General features: G+C 38.3%; 1 long non-coding RNA gene across 1 annotated transcript; it reads right to left on the bottom strand.

Moving 5' to 3' along the window:
* Positions 1–5,053: 5,053 nt before the first annotated feature.
* On the bottom strand, positions 5,054–20,038 carry LOC148758506 (uncharacterized). Its single transcript, XR_016020547.1, has 2 exons — positions 19,728–20,038; positions 5,054–5,846 (listed from the first exon to the last, which is right to left on the bottom strand). It is a non-coding gene; the product is annotated as an uncharacterized LOC148758506 (long non-coding RNA).
* Positions 20,039–23,849: the final 3,811 nt, after the last annotated feature.

Below are 23,849 nucleotides of genomic sequence, written 5' to 3'. Positions count from 1 at the left end.
TGAACACCTGCCTCTAGATGAGTATGCCATCAATCATTGTGCTAAATCTTCTTTTGTTGATTACCATAAGTAAATCTGGAAATTTATCACTAGGTTAAATTGCAAACACATTTTAAAAAGAAGAATGATAATTCCTTAAATAATAAACACATACTTGGGAATTAAAAACAATCATAATTTAGTATGATAATTTGACCCATAATTTAAGGTTTGATATAAATGAAATATAATACAATTTATAATGACACAGAGGAGGTAACAGTTAATGATGGAGAAAAAAAAAATCCAGTAGGAACTTTGTGGGCTGAGATACTATTTTCTCCAATAACTCTTCCATCCTGAGAAGCTTAAATTTGATATGGTGACACAGATTGAGAAGGCTGGGGAAAACAGCAATTACTTTCATATAAAGTATTACCATGAGGTTTGTGACCAGAGATACACCCTTCTGTAATCTGAGCATTCTATGCTAACAAATTCTGTCTGAAATGCAAAGGACTTCAAGACTCATATGATTATTTAAGTTATCTTGAAATGAATTTATACCTTATAGCTCTGTCCATATTACACAGTCATAAGTAAGATAAATTATAGAGTAATCATATTTAGAAATGTATCTCTCTCTCTCTCTCTCTCTCTCTCTCTCTCTCTCTGTCAGCTTCAACAGTCCAAATGTCTGGGGAGAAATCAGAGTTTGCTGGAAAAGGAATGCAAAGACAGAGAATAAATAGCTTCTGCTTTGCCAAACAAGATTATAAAGCAACAATTACCAGGCAATTCTCTTAAGAAAGGATTTCCAAATTTTCTTTATCCCCTTCCTGCTCTTAATAGCTTAGGTATTAAGGTTGTCTGACTCTGCTTATAGTATTCTTCTGTAGAATAGTTTTTCTTTTTGCCTTTGACAATGAAGCCACCAGATGGTTCTTAATGATGGAGGGAGAAGGGTAGATAAAATACAGGATGTAAACATACCTTTTCCTGGCCTGGGAATTTTGTTACAGGTTGCTGAGAAAGCAAGAAGGATCTCCTCTCTCTAAGTTGAAATCCATAGTGTATAAGATAAGTCTGAGAGTACCCATAGGTTTGGGAATGGAGTGGATAGGGAGACGTGGGGGGGAGGGGACAGGGAGAAGGTGTCATCTTGCCCTCCATTTATGACTCTGAAAAATGATTGCCTCTCTGGTTGTACCTGTATCATCTAGGCCACATCAATGAGACTGATTAGTGGGTAGGCAGGAGGCATGAAGGTCGGGATTCCAATGTGGCATTAAAGCAGAATTAAGCCAGCAAGTATATCGTGGCAGCAGAAGCTGGGGTAGAATCAATGGACCTGAGAGCTGGAAGAAGAATGTGACAGAAACTTGAGAGTCAGGAGGAATGGGAGCTGGGGTGAAGCCCACTCAGCCTCTGTCCTGCCCATGGCACACCAAAGTTCTACTAAACACAAACTTTAGTTGTAAATGCCAGGAAGGGCAGCTGCATTTGAGTAGACAGGGTCATCATCCCAGAGAGCAGAAGAGAAGACCGTGTGCCTGAGGACACTGCTCCTTCCCCTCTAACATGAGGTCAGCCAATTGCTTCTAGCATACCTCTAGGCATCGCCTTGGGAAAAGAACCCAGGGAAACAGAGAATGTGAAATGGAGCCCTTGTGTCCAACAACACTGCTACCTATAGAAACTACTTAGATTTTTCAGATTGAACTGAAGTTAAAACTGAATTAAAACATTTCTCTCTCTCCTCCCCCCACTCTGTCTTTCTATCTGTTTGCCTCATTCTCCCTCACCTTTCTTTCTCAAGGACTATAATTACTATGTGTCTCAAGTTCATGGAGTCTTTCTTCATTATTTTTTCAATCATGCTTCCCTCTGTGCTTCAATAAGGATCAATTCTTTTGACTGTTTTCAAGTTCACTGACCTTTTCTCTATTATGAATTTCACCTATTGAATTTATTTTATCTTTTTTAAATTTCAAATTTATTTATTTATTTATTTATTTATTTATTTATTTATTTATTTTTTTTTTTTCATAGTTTCCACACTGTTCTGAAATTCCCTATCTCTTCACCAGTATATTCAATTTACCCTATAGATTCTCTAACATATTTATTATGATTATTTTGAAATTGTCTATTAATTCTAACGGTTTGTCTTTGCCTAGTAACTATTTTCTTTCATCTTGATTATAGATCATGTTTTTCAATTTGTTAATATGTCTGTTAACATCAGTTGCATACTGGATATTGTATTGATGCACTGTAGAGACTCTGGGTTCAATTATCTTCCTCTGAAGGGTTTCTTTCTTTTCTATCAGGCAGTTAAGTTGTTGGTAAATTGCTCAGTACTGTTTTGTAATTTTTAGTTCTGGACACCCCGATGTATTTATCAAGCCACTTTAACTTTGCAAAACTCTAATCCCAAAATCTGATTCCTGCATAGTGTGCATTCACTGAATTCTCTGCTAACTGTTGCCTTCCCCCCAACACTCTATCAATCTGCAGTTTAGGAGTCAAAGATTTGAGTGAGTTATTCATAGATTTGGAAGTTTTCTCTTTTGTAGTTGTTTCCTTTCCAAACCCCCTGCAATTCAATTTCTAGTCACTCAGGCAGCCCCCAGTCCTCTCCTCTGACTTCTCAAGCTAATAATGTTTTGCTTGAGTTCTATCTACCCTGGGCTAGATAGACTGAGAAGTGCCATTAGGAGAAAGGTATATAAATGTGGATCCCTACCAGTGTGGTTCCCTCCTTCCAAAGGGGAATCTACTTTGGTTTATGCTGATTTTGTCACTTCTCCATGTTTTCAACCAGTGGTTCTTTTCCCCAGAGTTTCTAATTGTTATCAGTAGGAGGGCTAGTTTAATACAATCTACTTTGCCGTTATTGAAAGGCACAATTCCTAAAGTGGTGATGAGCTGCAGTATAGGGGCCAAAGAGAAATGGTAGCAAATCAGGTTGGAAATATAACCAAAAGCTTAATCATACATGGCATTGTAGGCCTTGGCAGGGCAGCTGAAGTTTATTCTAAGCATTATATAGGCATTAGAGAATTTTAAGAAGTTATTCAATCTTATTTAAAGATACAGTGCTAGTTCTACACAAAACTACAGTTAATAATAGTATTGGTAATTCTACATGGACATAAATGATAAATAGTTTTGGATAGTGTTTATTCATCATAAAGCTTATGTCCAGGACAGTAATAAGTTACAATATAAAATTTCATAGTGGGGGATAACACTGATGACTTACTCACCAAGTAAGGATGCTTACCAACTGACTTATTAGAAAATAAAAGGGGGACAATTATGGCTTTAGAAACAGATTCTTCTGATAACTGAGGTAAAACACTTCATTCATTTTTTTCTTGAGCACTTCCTAGCTACTGGGGATGTAACACTGAATAAATACATTTTTTTTTTGAGAAACATAAAATTAATCTATGTGGTTTTGACATTTCATCTCTGACATACCCCAAATAAAGTCAGAGACTTACTTTCTCAATGAGACTTGACAATTGAACTTTTCTTTAGCTTCCTTTATGAGAGATCAAATTCTAACCCTAAATTACAGAGAAAAAAAATACATCGTGAAAAGAAACCTTCAAAGCATGGAGACAGTATGGCAATAAAAATTTCTTTCAATTTGAGTTTCAATTTGAGTAAATTAATTCCCGTTTTTATGTTACCAAAGATTATGTCTGACAGCATCGACTACTTCACATTTCTTCTGGCAAAATGATGAACCAGGGTTGTAGTTTATCTGTTAATGTTTTAGTCTCACTAAGGAGACTGTAAAAATGATTTAAATTTAAGAATCAATCCAGTTCCAGAATGAAAACCATGTGTCTCCTGAGGAAAACCTCTGAGGCTTTTGTGTGTGTGAGTAGGGCAGATCAAAAGCCAGCAGCCAAACAACAAAACTAAAAGGAATATTTACAGATCCATTCCATGCAAATCTGTTCTCTAGGACTGTCAGGGAGTCCTACTTAACTTTTTTATTTCAAAGCTTTTGGCTCAATTCTGAATGAACAGTGCATACCCACGTGGGGGCAATGAGGAGGAACTGTAGCATCTGGTATGACTTTAAAAATAACTTCTTAGTTATATAACTGAGATTTCACTAAAGATCAATGAGATTTTCCAAGTCTGAGACCTATGGTTGGATAGCACAAAACAGTTCCTTTGGAAGCTGTTGATTCATGTAGCACTGCTATTTTGCAAGAAAAAAACATTCCTAACCAAGAAGCAGATGTTAACAGACCGTAGCCCTAGAGTCATAACTCTAGGTTACTGAGATCCAAGTTTGTGTTCTCAGCTTCATTTACAATCATTAAGAGACTTTTACTTTTAATTACTTCTTTATTGATCTCATACCACACATTTCTTCTAGTCTATACAAACTGTCAGCTTAAGTGGAGTGGGCAGGGCTGCATTCAGAATTCACAATAAAGGTAGCCTGCTTAGTTACTACCCAGAATGGGGCCTAGCAGTCCATTGTTTGTGGATGATAATGTTATCCATGGTGCTGTATGTTTCTGGGATAAAAACCACTTTATTGCTTTAGCAGCTAAGCCCTGTGCTGCTTTTGAAATATATTGGAGAACTGTCTTTAGCTTTTCAGCTCTGGATTGCTATGGAACATGCTGAAATCGGGACTTCTTTGTGGCCCATCTAAAAAAATAAAATGTATCTCTCCTGGTTCTCTTTTAACCTTTCTTTGGAGGATGTTTTTCTTCAACAAGAAATGTGTCTGTAAGTGGAAAGCACTTCCCGAAGAATTCTCTGTTCTGACATGTCACAATAAATGTCCCACCACTTCTGATAAGTAAGAGCTTTCCAAATATTATATTATATAGCCCAGTGTATAGTGATGGATATTAGTCATAGGCCCTTATGCAATACTTTTTTAGAGGGCATGGCTAGGATTCAAAAGTGGGTGCTCGCAATCATTTCTTCACAAATTATAAGGTACTTTTGTAACTGGAGAGTGGGCCCTTCTTGGTGCAGTGTCCAGGTTCTTGGCGTCTGGCGCAAAGAATTGAACGAGACACAGAAATAAAGTGGTGAAAGAGTAGTTTATTAGAAGAAATAGTACACTCCAAAGAAATAGGAGCAGACCCGAGCAGTAGAGAATGGCTCAGTGGCCCCAATTAACGAGACCTTGCTTGTTTTTATTCCTTTTTCTCTCAAGTGGGCTGTTTCTTTTCAGGTATGAGCTCACTTGATTGACACCTGTGATTGACAAGAGGCTATTACCTCATCTTTTCAGACTGCAGAATGTTCCTTCCCATAATTCAGTCTGTTATAATGATATTAATGAACTTCTAGGCATATGCATGATATTATAATAATTGTATAATGAGGCCCAGGTGAAATGAAGGTCATTGTGGCCTTTACTGCGTACGTGTGAGCGACCAGTTTAATCCAGTCCTGTATTTTATACCCATTTTGTTTCCTCGTAGGGGTATATAATTATAGTGAGAAGGGGAAGTTTTGGGCGGAGAGGGGAGGTCTTTTGGGCGGTCACATTCTGTGGGTTATGTTGGACATGCAGGAATGCAGAGACCTGATGTCTATCTCTAATTACCTGCCTTGTTTTCCCCTTGAGAGACATGATCCCCATAAAATCTCTATGGGAAGTTGAGGGACAGGAGGTCTTTTCTTCTATATCTGCTTCCTGCTGGGCAGGGGTGTAGAGCTGTCCCTACCTATTGGGGGATTCATGGAACTCTCCCCCAATCTGATCTTAGATGAGAGGAAAGGGTCTCAAGATCCACCTGGAAGACTGTGTTGGCTTCTTTGGTTGGGACTGGTAATCTTGCTGGGGTATCATCTGTATCCCAAGGCACCTGAATGAAGAAAAATAGATTTTGGTTAAACAGTTAAGAGGTCAACCTTCACATACCATCATGAAGAAAGAAAGAAAAACAGGAGGAGCATGTATTTTAAAGGCTGTAATGACACCCAGAACATATCTATGGTCTGTCATTTCATTATCTGGTCATCAGCAGTTGATTTAGATGTTACAGGTTTTTTTAGTTTTTTAATTAAATTTATAGGGTGACAATGGTTAGTAAAATTACATAGGTTTCAAGTGTAAAATTCTGTAATACATCATCTATACTCGTATATCATATTGTGTGCTCACCACCCAGAGTCAGAGAGGAGGGGGGATGGTAGAAAAAGGTAAAGGGTATCAAATATATGGTAATAGAAAGAGAACTGACTCTGGGTGATGAAGTAGCTCTTATGTTTGTTTTAAATATTTCCCGTCTCTTTTGAGTTCTAGAAAAATCATTTCTGGATCCTAATTGGCCATCTTTGCTTTATTTCTTTGAATTATGCAAATTTTAGTCATTCCTATACCCCCAAATAATCAAATTACTATGCTAATAAAAGCAGACTGCATATACTTAAGCCACAGACTCAGCTATCATGTGCAACAAGAAATACTGTTGCTTTCCTAAATCAGATTAAATGTAATAAAGAATTTTTTTCATGGAGAAGGAAATAGACCCTGGAAAATTTTAGAAAAGCATTATGCAATGTGAACAAGAATGGGGCAAGGAATCAAGGAAATAGATTTGATAAAATACAGATAGGAGTAAACTTAGAAAACACCTCTTTTATGTATATAAACATTTCAATAAACATCAAATAATGCTAGTTTGCCTTTGGTTATTCATTATATCCCAGTATGTACCCAGACTTCTGTGAGAGGAACCCAAACACAGTTAAAGCTAGTACCCACAATGTAACATTCAAGCCAGTGCCCAAATTTACATTTGTATTACATTTTCCAGTTGACCAGTTGTGCAAAATACTGATTTGGCATATTTGTTTTAAGTTCTCTTAGAATCTTGATAGTAGTTAAATGATGGGATATATTTGTTAGCCATCTATGAAGCTGACTGTGAGATTATTGTAATGGAGATTAACTACTAGGAAATAACTTGCCATAACCTTTGCCATTAAATTGCATATGAGAACTGAGGCTCTCCATTCTAACCCAGTCCCCATCTTTGTGTGGCCTTCTCTTTACTTAAAGTAGATTGTCTTCTTGCTTCATCTTTTCTATAATTATCTGCTGCCTGCTCTCAAAGCAGCCCTCACAGCCTTCCAAATTAATTCTCTACATTCCCAATGTGTGCAAGGCCTCCTGGGTTATTTGGAATCCATTACTTCTACTTTGTGCCTCTATAAAAAGAAAAATTGGTGACACAGTGAATTCTTTCTTTGCATCTTATTGTTTTTATATTTTCTCTTTCTGTAGAAAATCTGACATCTGAACAAATAGAATGCAATACAATTTGCAAAGTCAAACCAAACCCAGCATATTCAAATATGGTTATTTCTTTTTGAATATTTCTTCTATCCTTCAATTTGTAACAGGGTGTTCTGGTTGAGTAAGTTGCTGAGACTCATCGGTGCTATTTGTGTGTGGTTTGACAAACTCTATGTCCCTAGCCCCTATCCCAGAGGTAATTTTTGTATTTTCTTTCTCTGTGCTCTGTAGAAGCAAAGGCTTCTTAGCAGTCATAGTTTCCTTGGGGATGCTATCGGCCTCTTGAGAGAAACATTCCTCTATGCGAAGAAATGATCTGTCAGGGTAGGCGAGACTCAGCAGCAAGCCCTAGTAGTGTTTGACTCATCACATCAAGAATGGTAGCACCACCTGAGTGCATTGCAAAGGAGAGAGAAGGGGATAAATGTGAAAGGACTGTATTATTAGGGTCTCCAGCCCCTCTGCTCCTGTGCTGCAAAGAGACTAGACGAGGAACCCCAAGAGTGAGAACTAGTGAAGGGAAATGCTTGAAAGTAGTGCTTCTCACACTTTAGCAAGCATGACAATCCTTGGAGAGCTTCTTAAAACAGAATTCTGAGATTCTGATTCAAAGTTTAAAATGCGGCCAGAGATTATGAATTTTAATAAGCTCCTAGTTCATCTGAAGCTACAGATCTATGGACCACATTGAATAGTTGTGCTCTAAAGCAGTGACTCTAAAATTTTAGTGAGCTTCCAAATCAACTAGGGTTTGTTAAAACACAGATTGCTGGGTTCTGCCCTGTCATGCGGGGGACCCTGCTCGCTGCGCCATGTGTCGTGCAGGGCATCCAGTGGGGTCTCTGCTCCCGCTCCCCATACAAGAACGCAGGATATGGTGAGGCCAAAAAGGAACACCCACGGAGCCATAGGTAGGGGAGTCATACCACTATATTCTCTCTGGCGGCACTATACTCTCACTGGAGGCTGGATCCACACTGTCCGCAAACCGCCATCCACGCTTGCCAGCCCAGCTGCCATCTCCTTGCTAGCCCCCATTCTTCCTCTCTCCCTCCTAGCGTAGCCACAGCTGTTATATTAGTGGCCAATGGCTCACTGGTTACAGCTGACGGCCAACTAGCCACAGCTGATGGCCATGCAATCACAGTTGATGGCCATTTACTACCTGAGCCAGCACCTGTCTATGTGAGGCCGAGAGCCTGGAAACTACTTTCTGGGGCTCTGCCCCCACATGCCCCCAGGGATTCTGATTCATAAGTCTGGGTGGAGGCCTAACAATCTGCATTTCTAACAAGTTCCAGGTCATGCTGGTCCCTGGACGACACTTTGAGAACCACTGCTTGAAAGCATGGAAGAAAAGGGAGAATCACCAGCACTGTGTGGGGAGCCCAAGAAGTCTATCAGTAGAGTCTTTGGGGCATAGCCAATCTGGGGATAGACTGATTTGCTCTAAGCAGCAGGGACATCAGTGTTTTTGCAGCCCATTGGATTACTGGAGACACTTGGAGACATGTTGCATTTTGTTCAAACCACATTTTATTTGAATCTCAAGGACCAAGATAACTTCACCTGACACCTGGTGTATAAAATTTGTAAGAGAGAAAATACAGTATTCCAGGCATAACTCTGACTCTATGTAAGGCAGTCTCCCTTTTGGGGATGACCAAAGAGGCATAAGAAGATGAAAGGCTGAGTGAAACGCTCTCTTTGCCAGAGTGGGTGGGCTGGGGGACAAACTCTTGCACTGCTTAGGCCCTGTGAGTAAAAGAAAAGAAGGAAGGCATTTGGATGTGATATTTTAATATGAATAGTTATGTTTAAAACACCCCCAAGAACCCCATTTTCCTTATTTTTGAAGTGGAATACTTAACTTTTCCTACCAAAATGTTGAGGGTGAAGTGTTTTCAGCATCTCAGGAGAGTTCCTTTCAGAATACTTCAAAGTAAATCTCTTAGTAATAATCTATCCACATGCATTTCAGTTTAATCTCAGAAATGTATGTCCCTAAGGGAACTCAGTACTTAAATCCTCCACTGGAATAAAACCTCTCTCTGTGATGGAGATATTCTCCACAGCAGGCTACAAGTTAACTCATCATGGAGATGCTTGATTAGAATCACATGGTGGGAAAATACCACACATCCTTCTGGTATCCTGGTATGGCTTCTTAGGTGAGAGTCTCTTCCCCAACTCTTCCCTCCCATGCTGGAAGCCAACATATGGATAAGAATATGTCAGATTCCTTAGAGATGTTGTGGTATATAAAAGGTAATTAAATACTAGAGTTGAGCCTGGTGCATTAAGATTATGTTCATAGATTCCATCCACTGAGAGTTTTTATCAAGTCACACTGTCTTTCCCTTAGGCCATGTATTTTCCTCTTGTGGGGAACTTGGGTTAACAGTTAAAAGGTTGGGCAATTGTTCCTCCTTGCTGGAAATAACTCAAAGTGTATACATGTCTTATCAACTGTGGATAAGTCAGGTCATCTTCCCACATATATGAAGAACACACAGATCATCATCAATACTTTATAGAGGAAGGCAATTATGATTTGACGCCATCTGTAAAAATCTTTCAGGATACAGAGAGAATGTGCCAATTGTAGCTTAAGTATGTTTGCTTGAGTCAATGAGTAAAATTTTTTCCCAAATTTGGGCCTCTTCCCGCTAAGTGAAGCTTTGAAATTTGGTAACTTCCTAAAGCATGCCCGATAAATGATCTCTTGAATCAAGGACATCGCTGTTAAAGTGATGACAATCCTGCCTTTTGGTTCATTACATTTTTGGAAGGTAATGAATTTGGAAAACATCACATTAAACTTCTTTTTAATGATCTAGAATGAAGAGGATAAATTTCAAAAATTAATCAATGAAAAGAAGATAAAGCAATATCAAATAAAACTGATATGATTTACATTTAAAACACAGCTTGGCTCAGTTCAACAAATATTTATTGACTGCATGTTCTATTCCAGGTGCTGGTGATACAAAAATGAATAAAACATTGTTCCTGTTTTCAGTTAATCCCAGTTAAAGGGTTGGGGAAGCTGATATGAACAAATACATGCAGAAATAGGAGGTAGAGTATGGCAGTGACAATGTATAGACTTTGGCGACAGATAGGCCTTAATTACAATCCCGGGCCTTGCTTTAATTTTGTAGCATTAAGTAAGTGACTTTACTCTTCCTAAATAACCTTTGTTTTATCATCTCTGGAACAAAATAAGCAGACAGCAAATGAAAGTTAATAATAATAATTACACATAAGGTACTAAGGTAATATAACAGAGAGAACGATTTTGAGGGACTGATCAGGGAAGGCTTCAAAGAGGAAGTTGTGTCTCTAAGGTGTTTTGAACATAAATAGGAATTTGCCAGGTAGACAATATTTGTGAAAGGACTTACGTAGAGAAAGCAGCACTTTCAAAGGCATAGGAGTCTAAAACTGTAAAAACTAAGTTTATTATTTCTGTTGCATTCATTATTTGTGGAAAGTAATTGGAGATGTGACTGGAGAAGAGGAAGGGGCCAGTTCCTCATCGTAATCTGTGCTCTGAGAAGTTTGGCCTTAATCTTTTAGGTCAGAGATTGAAGATGTGCTTTTCTGGTAATGAGTTTTCTGTTCCAGTTTTATGTTATCCATGGTTTAAAAACAGGGATGTTTCTCTTAAAACCCCAGATTTTTTTCTGACTTCTCTTGGAAATTTGCCACAATGAATCTGCACTTGTTTATGGCAACAATTAGTTGGAGTTGAGTAGAGGCTGCCCTGTCACGGATGCATATGTGCTCTTGATAGACAATGAGGAAACTCCAGAGGGCTTTGTTTATACTGAATGATTTTAGGTTTACTAGAAAAAACAACAACAACAAAAAACAAAATCCTAGCTCTGCATGTATATTATTAGGTTGGTTATGTGGTGAGCTATGTCAAGGGACTGTCCTTGTTCCTCCTGCTGCAGTTGAGGGAGAACAGGGCAGGAACTGGGAAAGGGTGACTGGACATGACACCATCCAAGACTAGGTTAATGGATTTGTAATGTTCTTAAGATTGGTAAGGTTGAAAAAAGTAAGGTTAAATATTACTCTAGGGAAGAGAATGTGAATGCCCTATATAGACAGGGTGTCTCTTACTGGTTGGAGAATCACCCCTGCAGGATAGGACCTCTGATTTGTTTTTTAAAATACCTCTTAAGAAAAACCAGAAAAATAAGTTTAAGCCACAATACAAAGTGGCAATTAATCCCACATCCTTTTTCTCTTCTCCTCAGAACTAAAAATTCCCTTGCTCCCATAACCATGAGTAGAAGCCAATAGGGAGAGAATGGCTATGACTGACTCACAACACAATTCCAACAACCCTCAGCACACACCTTGGAGACCATAAAAATTTCCAAGACCCAAGAAGAGGCTAGAGGCCTGATAACTGCTGGAGAAGTTCCACTACACAAGAAGGGAGGAGGAAGAGGAAGTAAAGCACAGGGGAGGCAAGAAGAGGGTAGCAAGAAGAAGGGCGAGGAAGCAATCCATGGGGAAAAGCTCTGCCTTTGGTGGGAACATCCATGTGGAGACGGGCTGAACGAAGGTCTAGGAAGGAACCTTCAAGAATGGGGATTAGATAAAATAGGGATGCAAAGCCATCCAATGTCCACCCTGACCCCACCCTATCACTCTAAACAATTTGTATTTTATCTTCTGAAACCTTAAGTAAAGACCTGTTTGGATCTTCTTTGGGAGTCCCATGTATTTGGGTTCACTGGGCAGAAAGAAGGGAAAATACTACCCCTACCCTGGAATGGCAGGCGTGTTCACCTTTCTTTCCAGTGAGAGACTGGGCAACAAAGGGAGCCACTTACGGACTTCACACAGCCAGAGAAAGAGGCAGAGTGCTTCCCTGACTACCTCCCCACCCACACTCACACAACCTATGGGCTGAAACCAAAGCCCTTGGGTTACGGGTAAATCCGTCACTAGATGCAGAGTACAGACTGAGCTGAGATGTGCGAGTACAAAACTGGGGATGGGGAGGAGATGGAAGCAGTTAGAAGAGTTTCGAAATAGTTTGAAGAAAAAGGAGGGTCTGAACTAATGCTTGGGAGTATGAAGAGAAAGTAGGCAGCGTCATGAAATACTACGGCTCTGGGGCTTTGCATATTCCTCTTGCTCCCCCTAGATTGTATTGCTCTCACTCCCTTATCGATTCAAAGTCAGTGCTACCTCCACTGTGAAGACTTCCGTAAGAAGATTCAGATATTTGTCCTTATATGTACACTTTCTACTTTAAAAATAATTTTAACAGGGACATGTTTCATTGAAACCTTGTCTGCCTGCTCACCAGAATGTAAGTTTCTGAAATCCAGGGCACAGCGTCTTTGAGAACTGTGATCACCTATATCGTGTGAAATAGTTATTAGGACTAAGAACAGAGACCACCTGGGTCAACATGAGTTAGTATTTTGTTCCAGGGAACATTTCCCCACAAAAGATAAGACTGTAAACCAATAAATAGTTTTACTATTTGTGTCCAATAATTCCTGCCAATCAATTTATCTAAGACCACAATCTGCTCACCTAGGCAAACAGCTCACTTTTCAAGGAGCAGTTTACTCACCATTGACACTCATTTCCCCATGACAACCAATCTGAAACTATTATGCCATAACCATCACTCAATCCCAATCAGTTTTCTACTCTGAAAGACCCTCCTTAAATCACTTGAACATAGATCCCCTAATTCCTATGCCACTCTCTTTGACATTGCTAAAACTCTGCAACGTGATGTTCTCCCTTTCTACAGAAAGGACATTGTCTGATGGTGATATTTTCGGGTATTCAACATCTTTCATCCTTAATCCAGCCTACACTAGCATGTGGGAGCTCAATAAATATTTGTTGAAATAAGTACTTAAGAGAGAAAAATGAGTATGACACGGTGCTTTGATTGGATGGGGGCAGATGGGGAAAGAATCAAGGATGCTTCCAAAGTGCTAAGTGTTAACTTGTGCCATCACTTAAGATGACAAAAACACAAGAGCAGGTTTTCAGTGAGAGCATCGTAATTTCAATTCTAGACATGTTGAGTTTGAGATTCAGAGGACGTGGAAAGAGATATATCCAATTCTATGTTCAATGATAGAAGGACCCAGATATAAGATTTGTCAGGGAGGTTGGGAACTTATTTTATAATATCAGTGGTTCTCAAAATATGGTCTTTAACACCACTTGAAACTTGTTTGGAAATGTGAATTTGTGGGCTCCATGTCAGACTTATTGTATTGAAAACCCTATGGATGAGGCTCAGCTACCTGTGTTTCAACAAGTCTTATTCCAGGTGACCTGATGCACCACAGAGTTTGAGAACCATTGCCTTAGAGATTAATCACAACTACCAAGCTTTAACACAAGATGTTCTCCAAACTTCTGCTAATACATTTTATCTTTGTATGGGCAGGTCCTCTGTAACATGGTGGCCTGAGAAGCTATATAGCAAAGCAATGAAACCTCCTACTTGCTGCTTTTGAATCTAGCTATACCGCTTTCTGCTTATATGCCTTAGGGAGTCAATTGTTTAACCGTTTTCAGCCTAGGTGCCTCTTCTGTAAAATGGGAATACTAATAGTACCTATCTCATTGAGTTGTTGTGATGATTACATAAGTTAATATATGTAAAGTGCTTAAATCTGTAATAAGTTTACTACTTTAAAAATCTTCACTTCTTTAGAAACTCACTGACCTTTTGTCTGCTTTTTGTTAAAGATTTCCTTCTTTGCAAATTCACCTCAAACCTCTCATCTGTCAATAGCTTCTACTTTAGTCATAGTATTAATTATCTTATATTGCTTGGCCCACAGGAGGTATTCAATAAATTTATTAGTTGAGTGAATGCACTCTAGTCCTTATTTCTTTTCTGAGTTTTATAGCTTTTATTACCAGTACCTCTGATTTCAGCACTAAATTATACATGGTTTTATTTATGCCTTGCTTCCTGATTATATTATAAGCTTTTGGAGGGGAACTATTGTGCCTTACTTATCTTGTCCACCTACACAGCACCTGGTGCAGTGTTGTTGACATAAAGGGAATTCAATAATAATCTGTGCAAAACAAACAAAAGAACTTAATTTTTTTTTTTTGTTGGTCTCAAATCCATTTACCCTGCTAAATTTCTGCAATTTCTTACTCCCTGCCCCCATCCTAACAATTTCAAAAGCTTAAACCTCTACTACCACTTTCTCCCACGGGTCTCCCAGATGAAAAGACCTGGGATTCTCTTCCTGTTTCTGATGTCATTCAGTCAGATGGCTCCTATTATTTTCATCCTCCATGTCAACCTCATAAATCCAGCCTAATATTCCTCAAATTGTTTCTTGAGTCAAAGCTAGGGTATCACTAATGACCTGTTACTCTTAAACCAGAATAATGGTGTGCTATCTCTATCTCTCTAGAAATATACCCTTTAAGGCTAAGATACGATGTTGCTTATCCTTTATGTAGCCTTAGCCTTATTTTTACCAGCATCTTCCTTCAGCATTCCATGAACCTTTCGATAAGCTCACTGCTTTTTGTAGCACTGAGTTGAAACTCTGCTGTCATGGAGGACTGAAAATGTCTCTTCTTAAATAGGTATGAAGCTCTTTTAAACATTTAGAAAAATAGTGTAAGGTATATAATGAAAGAAGGCAAACTTTGGAGGCAAATAGGTCTGAGATCAAAGTTTTAGCTCTTTTTCTAATTTGCTGCTTGGCCTTGAGTATGCTCGTCAACTTCTCTGCGTCTATTTACTCATCTACAAGCAGGGACATAAATATTTACCTTGTGGTGTTCTGTGAGAAGATTAAATAAGACAAGTTACATGTTGTACCCAGCACACGGAAGGTATTCAATAAATGGTGGATATTATTACAAAACAAAGGAAGAGGAAATTACTGTAAATGTCAGAAATAGAGGAAACTCAGAGTCTACACATTGTCATTATCTATAAAATATGATCTCTAGTAGTGTGGACATTAGTTCTATTCTGAAATCCTATTTAAATTCTGTTCAAGAACAACCCCATCAAATCTCAAATCATTTTGCTTTTGATAACTAATCTCTACATAAAATATCCTAATTAATTATGTAACTGAAGGGTCTCCTCTATATAGTGGGAACCTGCTACTCTTCTACCCTGAAAACTCTGGTCACTGGTCACCTGTGATTCGGTAGATGAAGAATTTTCCTAACCCCCAGGCAAAGGCTGGTGCAGCTAACAAACCATTCACTAAGCCCGTCTCAGCACCTCCTCTAGGAAACCTTGAATGGCTTTCTTCTAGAGTCTGTTAGGAATAGTTGTTCTCCCCAAGGTCTCTTCCAATTTTTTCATAAAACTCTAGATGGGACAGTGAGAAACTGAAAATCCAATCACAAGTGTTTTCTTCTTCAGAATGATATATGCATTCAAGAGGAAAACAGAAAGTCTTTCTGGATAGGCAAGAGCCAAGTGGTCCTGGTGGCTGAGAGACTTCTGAAGGGCAGTTTTGGAGATAAGACTATAATGAATTACAAATATATTACGTGGTTTGTAAGGGTATTATTTTTTTCTCACACATGAGAATAGCTACTGTCATTCTTGCCATGCTCCATCATCTCCTGCAGGGCCCAGAGTTACCTTGGGACCTACCATGGGGGAAATGGTGCTCTTAGATAACTTGGAGTTCAGAAGTGGAGTCGCAAAAAAGATAGAGCAGGTTTACAGGAGTTGGCTTCAAAGAACGTGTCCAGTCAGAGGACAAAGATGGCTGCAGGCATTCTTCACATTTCTTATTCACATTGCCAAATAGAGCTTCATTTATATTAATAAGCTTTCTATATTTTAAAAGGCAAATCTCTTTAAGGGGTCTAGAAATTCAAGTCATCCACACATGGACATAAATTACTTGCTTGAATTAAATCTGTTATTACTGTCTGGTAGTCTATGAAACCTATCACAAATGTGTGATAGATTGAATAGAAAAGTAAACCATTGACACCTATAAATTATAGTTGATTAAATTATAGCTAAATATACTTTGTGCTGTAATTAATTTTCATTCTCTATTTCTCCTTCTCCTCTGGAGACAAGTGAAGGAGTGTTTTTCATTCTTGTATAAACATGAGCTCCAATCCTTTCACTTATGACTGTAAAGAAATACGCGGGGAGTCAGGAAGAGTCAGAATGATCTCACTATTCAAATGTGTCTTTGATTTATGAATGACCCCCATCCCTGCATTTGTGCTTCCTCGTTATTTTGGTGCTCATTCACTGTAATGGTCTCCATCTTTTCTCCCATCATCCCTTTTAATATCTTGAAAACTTAGCCTACATCTACTTCTACTTCCTCTCCCCCATTCACTTTTCAAATCTTTGGGATCCAACTTTTGTCCCCACCAATTTGCTAATACATTTCTCCAAGCAAAAAGGTGCCCTCCTGTTATTCAAATTTGAAGGCCTCTTCTACGCTGTCATTCACTCAATTCCACTGCAGAATTGAATCATCTTCTCATACCTTTGATTCAGTAAAATTTCTCCCATTTTATAGAGCACCTGATTTATTTACTTCTTTCCTAATACCCGTAGTTCAAAGGTAAAAATTCCTTCAAGATTCTTCCACAGCTTAAACCAGTGATGCTCAATCTTATTAGAATCCCCTTACATTAGAATCCCCTGGGAAAGCTTTACATGCTAATGTGCCTGGGACCCATTCCCAGAGGTTCTAATTTAATTGTTCTGGGGTGTAGCCTGAGTACTGGGAGTTTTTATTAAGTGTTCCCTTGGTAATTCTGATAATCCACCAGGATTGAGAATTGTCTGAAACTGTAACTCAGATTTCAGGGGAGGCTATTATTTTCTCTGAGACTCAGAATTGGCTCAAGCTCCCATCCCATGGGAACCAGGTCCTCTTTCAGATAACTGTGAATCCTGAGGGCTGACATTCTCAAAGTCCCTTCTGGTTCCAAGTTCCTAACATTGTGAACATTTGGTATCATTCACATCTCACTTCCTAAACCAACTGGTCGTCTAGCCTCTGCTCTACATTAGTTAAGATGTAGAACTCAGCTTCCTTTCCTTGCTATCACTCTGAACCACACACTGAAGACAGTTTTATGGTAGTAGACTTTACTGAAGGTTTGGGTCAAAGTCAGGGTTTGGGGGTCAATGTAAGTGTTTTTAAAATAAATAGACATGGGAAATTTCTACATAGACTCCAAGATCTGGTCATATACCTGAGCCATTTCTTTTCTTTTCTTTTTTATTTACAGAATTTTTTTTTTTTTCCACAGGACTTTATTGGGGAACAGTGTGTACTTCCAGGACTCTTTTTTATTTCCCCAAGTCAAGTTGTTGTCCTTTCAGTCTTAGTTGTGGAGGGTGCAGCTCAGCTCCAGGTCCAGTTGCCGTTTCTAGTTGCAGGGGGCACAGCCACCATCCCTTGCGGGAGTCGAACCGGCAGCTTTATGGTTGAGAGGACGCACTCCAGCCACCTGAGACATCCGGGAGCTCAGCAGCAGCTCAGCTCAAGGTGCCGTGTTCAATCTTAGTTTCAGGGGTCGCTGCCCACCATCCCTTGTGGGATTCGAGGAATTGAACTCGCAACCTTGTGGTTGAGAGCCCACACCCCAACCAACAACTGAGCCATCCGGGAGGGAGCTCAGCTCAAGGTGCCATGTTCAACCTTAGTTGTAGGGGGCAGAGCCCACCATCCCTTGCGGGACTCGAGGAATTGAACTGGCAACCTTGTGTTTGGGAGCCCACTGGCCCATGTGGGAATCGAACCGGCAGCCTTCGGAGTTAGGAGCATGGAGCTCTAACCGGCTAAGCCACCGGGCTGGCCCCCTGAGCCATTTCTTGCTGCAAAACCTTTCTCAAACTTTATTATCCTCATATTATTAAGTAGTTTAGATTTCCATCCTTTTTGGTACCTCTTAGCAGTCTTCTGCCAGTGTCTTAAAATGGAATTGGAGTAGTATACAGATTAATTTTTCCTCTCTTGTAAATTACATCTCCTCTTGCCTCTTCCCTTACCCCTACATTCTTTAGAAGAGAGAAGACCCTGCATTCAATTCTGGTTTTGAAAAACATTTTTTTTTTTTTCCAGCTTACCACACATAGCTTCAGCCATCAATTCCTGTGGTAGGCAGAATACTAAAGATGTCCCTTCAACATTCATGTCCTCTAGTTATTCAATCAAATACTTATGTACGTATTATTGTGAAGAAACTTAATAGATGTAATTAAAGTTATGGACCTAAAAATAGAGAGATTATACTGGATTATCCATGTGAGCCCAATCTTATCACATGAGCTCTGAAAAGCTGAGGTCAATAGAATAGAAGGACTTGTTAAAGACCCAGAATATGAAGGATCTTGATGTGTGATGAAGACATTCCAGTCAATGACATGTGGGACTTTCTCACCCAGGTAGCATAGTAAATGTATGAATTGCTCACTCCCTCTGGCCCAAACATATAGCAACAATAGAATATAAAAAGAAGGAGAGGAAAGAGCCAATCTCAAAAACAAACGAATCATCTCCATGAACTGAGAAAGTAATAGAAACACAATACAGTGAACTGGGCTGAATCTACAGATTATTGGTTTCTGAATTATTGTGCCTAAGATTTGAGATCTTTCAGGGTAAAAGGTGGGGAAGGAGAGTCAGAAGTCAGAGGTTGGGGTGGGACTGCTGCCCTTGTGAAAGGAAGCTTAAAAATAAAAACAGACACAATGTACCTGACCTCTGTCTTGGACTTTGAGGAAGCTCTGGGCTTAGGAAAGCTAAAGGAAACAGACACAGCCATGGGACCAGGAACTGAGCCAAGGTACCTCTTGTTCTGTGACCAAACCTGCAAAATCTACAATATCTCCATAAGCAAGCCCCCAGATCACTATGATAGGTTCTGGAGGGGTGTATAGGCAACTGCAAAATCAGTAGACTGGTGGTGGTATGGGTGGGGGGGGTACTGAAAACTAAAAAAAAAACAAAAAACAACAACAAAGCCTGTTATTCACAGTGTATTTGTAATTTGCCTTCCTCCCCTCAATGGACACAGAGGAATCTAATGCCAGAACAGACAGACAACAAAATCAATGGTCAAAGCAAGAATTTACTCCAGATTAAAAAGATTTAAAATAAGTATGCTTCAGATGTTCAAAGAGATGAATGAATCATGGTTTCTATTTTAAAAAGGCAGTAAGTTATTAATCAACACCAAACAAAAATGGAATAAAACAGATAGTTATGAAACAGAATTAACTACAAGTCTTAGAAATGAAAAATATAGTCATTGAAATAAAAAAAGTAATTAGTTTTCTGTTACAATGTAAGAAACTATAGCAAAACTTAGTGGCTTAAAGCAGCAGTCGTCTCATCATTCTATGTCAGAACTTGGGCAACGCTCAATTAGGAGCTTGGCAGATTTGACTTACTTGGCTGCAGTCAGATGGGCAGAAGTTTCCAAAAGCTTTCATTCACAAGCCTCAGGGTTTCACCAGGTAGTAGAAGTTTCCAAAAGTCTTCATTCATAAGCCTCAGGATTTTACCATGTGGCTTTTTTCTTTCCACATAGTGTCTCATAATTCATTAGTCTAGCCCATGCTCCTTTAAAGCATGGGGGCTGATTTCCTTGAGAGAATATAAAAACAGAAATGCCAGGCCACTATAGGGTTGAAATTGGCACAGTGTCACTTCTGCTACAGTTTATTGGTCAAACAAGTGATAGGGCCGGTCCATAGACTCAATTGCTTCCTGGCAGGAATAGCAAAGTCTCACTGCCAAAAGCATGTGGGATGGAAGATAGTGTGTGGCCATCTTTAGAAACACAGTCTATCACAATAGTACTGAATAAACTTTATAGAGAAAAAACTTAGTGAATTTCAAGATGGTATTGAGCAATTAACCCAGGAAGTAGCATGAAAAAAGATATAGACAAAATGAAAGGGCAGAGAGGAGAATAGATTGATAGGAAGGATAGAGTTCAGTGAATGACAAAGAAGCAATTCTCGGTGAGATAGCTGCTAAAATTTTTCCAAAATTGAGGGAATGATAAGTCCTAAGGTCAAAGTAACTCTGCATAACAAGCAAAATAAATAATAATGAATCTATACCTAGAAACACTGTAATCAAAGTGCAAAATGTAAAAAAAAAAGTTATTTAAAGCTGTTGGAGAGTTACTCTACAATGAATGAGAAATGAAATTTAGACTTATAAATTCCAGAATGCAATGGAATATTTTCAATGTTTTGAGAGAAAATCATCCTTAGTCTAGACTTTATATCTAACTAAGCTGTTAATCAAGAATGCTGGCAAATGTCAGACATTTTCAGTCATTGTAAGCCTTAAAGAGTTTTTGATCCGCAGATTCCAGTTAGCTTTGCAAGACAAAAAAATAAACTGAAAGTGAGGAATGCAAGAAACAATGGAAAGCACAAAAATTGATAATAGATGTTAGTAAACTTAATTATGTACATTAAAAAAAAAATTGTAGAGTTTGTTTTTGTTTTTGTTTTTTTAAGGTGGGTGCAGCTCACTGTGGCCCATACAGGGTGTGAACCAGCAACCTTGGTGTTATCAGCACCATGCCTAACCAACTGAGGTAACCAGCCACCCTGACAACTGTAGAGTTTTATTTTGATAGTTGTTGATACTAAAATTTCAAGTGAAATAAATATTAAGATGAGGTGGTGATGTAAAAGACTGCCAAGATTCTTGTCATTGTCAGGAAGAGAATCAAAATGTGGAATAACGAAAGGCTTTGTTAGGACAATTTATGGTAATTACACATGTTGCGATTTAGGATTAAGATCTAAGATTAAAAACCAGCAGAAGTTTGTGTAGAAAACATAGACTATGTTAACAAATTAACAAAAGGCAAAGGATTAAAAAGAAAAGAAACAGGAAAATAACAGAAAACATAAAATAAAGATGTCAGAAATGAGTCCAAATATATCTGAAATCACAATAATATAAATGGATTAAACTCATCTATTAAAGAAAGGTGGTCAGATTAGATTTTTAAAAATCCATCTGTATGCTACTTACAAATAAAAGGCTGTGTAGCAACACAGAAAATATAATTTAAAGCAAAAGGCATGACTAGGGATAGTGGCTCTATATAATAACACAATGCACAGCCCATCAAGAAGACATATTAATTATAATGTTTTTCATTACATCTTAGCCTCAAGATATATAAAACCCAAACTGACAGAATTGGAAAGACAATTGGCTAGATCCACAATCATAATAAGAGGTTTAAAGATACCCTATTTGATGTGGTTAACTTCTGATACAACAGACTAAAAATTAATAATGGTATAAAGCAGAACTTTTATGAGCCCCTTCGGTTAGAAGTGCGCTAAGACATTGCCTTTCTCACCTTTGTGATTGCTAAGTGGGCCTGGGGCATGTAGAACAGCCCTTCACTCCGGGCAGTTGTGAATTGCCTAATGCAATTATAAAACTGATCGTGCACCAGCTCAAACTGGTGAGCAAAGATTAAAAATGAAAACAAAATATCTAGCAAAGGGAATGGAGTCTGAAAATTAGTACATTCATGCAGTTTCAAGGTGTTTAAATTGCTATAAACTCTGCACTATAATTTGGCAAGGCTTTTTTAAAAGCCTTGGAATTTTGTATATATTTTGATACAGCAGTAACAATTCTAGAAAGTAACAATTCTAGAAAGATAGCTATAGGTGTGACAACATGGATGGACCTAGACGTTATTATGCTAAGTGAAGTAAGTCAGACTGAGAAAGATAAATACCATTTGATCTCATTTATATGTGAAACATAAAGGACAAAATAAATGAACAAACAAAACAGAAATAGACTCATAGATACAGAGAACAATCTGATGGTTACCAGATGGGAGGGGGATGGAGGCCTGGATGAAAAAGGTGAACGGATTAAGAATACAAATTGGTAGTTACAAAATAGTCATGGGGATGTAAAGTACAGCATAGGGAATATTATCAATAATATTGTAAAAACTATGTATAGTGTCAAGTGAGAACTACACTTAACGAGGCGATCACTTCATAAATGATATAAATGTCTAACACTGCACTGTACACCTGAAACTAATACAAAATAATATTGAATGTCAACTATAATTGGAAAAAAAAAGTCACGAGGATGTAAAGTACAGCATAGGGAATATAGTCAATAATATAGTAATAACTATGTACAGCTTCAGGTGGGGTTATCACTTTGTGAGGTATATAAATGTTCTTTTGTACACCTGTTCTTTTGTACACCTGAAACTAATATAATTTCATATGTCAATGGTAATTGAAAAATAAATTTTTAAAAGTTAAAAAAGACAAAAATATAATTCCGCAAATGGACAAGTAATATATGCATAAGGATGTTCATCATGGTGTTACGTGTAACAAGGAAAAACTGAAAATAACTTATGTGTCCGAATATATGGAATCAGTTAAAATATATCTGCAATTATATGATAGAATAATATGTGGTATTAAAAGGGATATGGAAGTGGACTAGCAAATATTTGGTGTTTGTAGCACCGCCCCCCTAACCTGGATTTGTGGAAATATTGCTAAATTGATCAAAGCATTCCTTCTCATGTAGAACATAGTCTCAGAATCCTTTTAATATCAAGCTCTCAGCAGCCATAATCACAATCAGAAATGAAAGGAAACATGAAACTTATGAACCATACTTACTGTAGAGGAATAGCTTATGACATAGAAAAATGTTCATTACTCTCAAGGGGAAAAACGCAGATTGTTAAGGAGTATACACAGATGATTGTATTTTCTTTAAAGAATATCCATGCTTACATATAGATAGATAGATAGATAGATAGATAGATAGATAGATAGATAGATAAAAATGTTGAATGTTAAAAGTAATTATCTTCAAGTAATGGGACTGTGTGATTTTTATCTTGTTTTATTCTCCACAATGAAGGTGTATTACTTTTGAAATAAGAAAAATTAAAAAAGATTTTTACTCATTTTCTTTAAGCCCCAGCATCTCTCCTTTCTCATATTGAATCAATTTCTCCCTTGACTGCCTCAAGTGTCTGAGCCTCTTTTATCATTCTTATCAGAATCTGACCTTTACTAATCTGTGTATGTGTGTCTTTCTCCTCACCTACACTGGGGCTCTGGAGGGTAGTGACTCATATTACTCAACACAAGTGGATTGCTTTTAATAGGTGCTAGAGCACATTTTGTTGAATTGAGTGGAATGAACTTTTGGAACACATTTTCATCTAAGTCAGATAGCAATAACTCCGTACACCCTGAGCTCAAGTAGAGAGTCAGTAATTGGAAACTGATTTCAAGTGGTTATGGAACCTTGAAAGAAAAGAAACTGGTTTGTCAGACTCAGTGGACCTCTTGAGTTCCTTGAAAAGCTTTCCCCATATAACATCATCATTTCGTGCAAACAAAGGCAGATAATTTAGTTCTACTGTGTGGAACTTGGTAGGTTGGATATTTAGGCGGTGATTTTCCAGTTTTCCGTCTGTGGCTGAGGAAGAGTTAATCTTTTAAGAGATTCTTGAAGTCAGCAGA

The sequence above is a fragment of the Rhinolophus sinicus genome, chromosome 3 (genome assembly GCF_057876585.1).
Source record: "Rhinolophus sinicus isolate RSI-liver-muscle chromosome 3, RSI-T2T, whole genome shotgun sequence".
NCBI lineage: Eukaryota > Metazoa > Chordata > Mammalia > Chiroptera > Rhinolophidae > Rhinolophus > Rhinolophus sinicus.
This window is presented reverse-complemented; position numbering and strand designations above follow the sequence as displayed.